Source organism: Neomonachus schauinslandi, chromosome 11, assembly GCF_002201575.2.
Source record: "Neomonachus schauinslandi chromosome 11, ASM220157v2, whole genome shotgun sequence".
NCBI lineage: Eukaryota > Metazoa > Chordata > Mammalia > Carnivora > Phocidae > Neomonachus > Neomonachus schauinslandi.
This window is the reverse complement of record NC_058413.1, coordinates 110,393,353-110,396,171: the sequence shown is the minus strand read 5'-3', so window position 1 is coordinate 110,396,171 and position 2,819 is coordinate 110,393,353.

Here is a 2,819-nt window from a genome sequence, read left to right as displayed (position 1 = left end):
GGGGTGTGCGCGCGGCGGGGCCGGGGGCCGGGGGCCGGGGAGTGTGCGCGGCAGGGCCGGGGGCCGGGGGCCGGGGCGTGCGCACGGCGGGGCCGGGGCACCGTGACGGGAGCCCGGGGGTGGCGGAGGGGACAGCTCGGTCCTGACGGCGGCCGGCGGGGGCGCGAGGTCACTGCCCCCGGGAGCCCCGGCTGCGTGAGGGGCGCGGGCCGGGGGGGCTCCGGGCAGGGCTGTGGCTGTGAGAGGAGCAGGGGGAGGTTCGGGAGAAGCATCCCCGACTGCGAGTCGGCTAATGCAGATGCTCTGTTGAGCCGCGTCCTCACGAGGGGCGAGCGGTGCGGACAGGACGGGGCGGGCACCTGGAGAGCGACCCCATTCGACCCTCACGCGACACCCAGGAAAGCACGACTCACAGGGCCAGTCCACACCCCTTGGGAATCCAGAGCCAAACCACCCGAAGAAGCCCAAACTGACACGCGGCACGCGGGATGCGCCACCCGGGTTCAAAGGCCTTCCCTTTGTAAGTGCAGGTCAGATCCCACCAGCGCGGTCTGTACGTGGTCCCTCCCACACCCCCTTCGCGACCACCTGAGTCACAAGAGAGGCCGGCCAACTGTGATGTCATCCGGGGCAGGAACTGGCCCGGTTTCTGCCGTTGGCTCTGCGACGACCAGAACACCGCCCGCCAGGCGCACAGCGGGGCATCTGCGCGACGTCCCGGTGAGCTGCCAGGCCGACAGCCCCTGGGCAGGACGAGGAGCGGGCTGCGTGAAACATCAGAGAGCCCTTTTTTTCTTAAGAAGCAAAAAGACCGGCCCACAGCCTGAGCGGGACTCCCGGCGTGCTCTGCTCCCCGACCGGGCTCCGCGGAACAAGGAGATGGTCTCTGGGGGAGCAGAGTGCTGATCCTTTGGGCTCAAAGGACCATGACCCCTGGTTTCCAAGACCACACACTCAAGCACTCGGCTGCCGGCAGTGCGGAGGCTTCGTGGGGCGCTCGCTGCTGGGCTGGGCAGGGTCGCCAGGGGCGTCATGGGGAGTCGGCGCCATCAGGTCGCAGAGGGGTAAGACGGGGTGCGGCCAGGTTCCCAGCGGAACTCTCGAGAGAAGAACAGGACCCAGGGACGCAAGGAAACTCACTCCGAGCCATCCAGTTGGTACTGGGCAGAGCCAGACTTTGACTCCCATGAATTTATCACAGTAAAAATCACAGAGAGCCAAACTTACTCTCAAAAACTCCTTAACCTGTGTACATACAGGGCAGCAAGATGCTCGCACTCTGGAAGGCACGGCGGGCCCACGGCATTCCCTGGGGTCACTCAGACACGCAGTGGAAGTCCATGGAGGCGCCCAGCCCTTGAGCCCTCTCGCTCTCCTTGTCATGAGCAGGCGCAGCTTGATCTGTGCAAGTTCGCTGGGCGGGAAGGCGCCCCGTCCGGAGCTGCAGGGGCCAACGGGGAGTGACTGGGCCTACCACTCCAACCACTGAGAGCAGCTAAGCTATGACGAGCCCAAGGCATGCCAGGCAGGATTCTGATGGGTTTATTGACTCCCTTGATACCAGAGATGAGCAGACATGTGCCCTACTTCCAAAGAGCTGGTTTAGGGAAGTTGGGTTTTTTTCCCCTGTAAATATTTTATTTATTTATTTGAGAGAGGGAGAGAGAGCGAGCACAAGCAGGGGGAGTGGCAGAGGGAGAAGCAGACTCCCCACTGAGCAAGGAGCCCGATGCGGGACTCAATCCCAGGACCTTGGGATCATGACCTGAGCCGAAGGGAGATGTTTAACTGACTGAGCCACCCAGGCATCCTAGGGAAAAAAAAAAATTTTTTTTTTTACTAAAGATTTTTTTAATTGAAATGTAATTACTATACAATGTTATATTAGCTTCAGGTGCACAAATATTGATTCACCAATCCCATGCATTACTCAGTGCTCACCCTGATGAGTGCAATCACCATCTGTCACCATGCAATGTTGTTATCATATTATTGACTATTCCCTGTACCCTACTTTTATCTCTGAGACTTATGTATTTTATTTTATTTTTTTAAGAATTTATTTATTTATTTGACAGAGAGAGACACAGCGAGAGCAGGAACACAAGCAGGGGGAGTGGCAGAGGGAGAAACAGGCTTCCCGCTGAGCAGGGAGCCCGATGCGGGGCTCGATCCCAGGACCCTGGGATCATGACCTGAACTGAAGGCAGAGGCTTAACAACTGAGCCACCCAGGTGCCCTGAGACTTATGTATTTTATAACTGGAAGTTATAATCCCCTTTCACTCATCCCCCCCCACCCCCCATCCGGCAACCATCAGTTTGTTCTATGTTTGTAAGAGTCTGGGTTTTTTGGTTTGTTTGTTTATTTGCCTGTTTCTTTTGTTTTTTAGATTCCACATATGGAATGGTGGAATAGGTGAAATCATATGGTATTTGTCTTTATCTGGCTGACTTATTTCACTTAGAATAATAGGTACATCCACGTTGTTGTAAATGACAAGATATCATCCTTTTGATGACTGCATAATATTCCATTGTATATATATATACCACATGTTCTTTATCCATTCATCTGTCGATGGACATCTTGGCTCTTTCCACAGTTTGGCTATTGTGGACATTGCTGTTATAAACATCAGGGTACACGTACCCCTTCGGATCCCTACATTTGTATCTTTGGGGTAAATACCTAGTAGTGCAATTGCTGGGTCGTAGGGTAGTTCTATTTTCAACTTTTTGAGGAACCTCCATACTGTTTTCCAGAGTGGCTGCACCAGCTTGCATTCCCACCAACAGTGTAGGAGGGTTCCCCTTTCT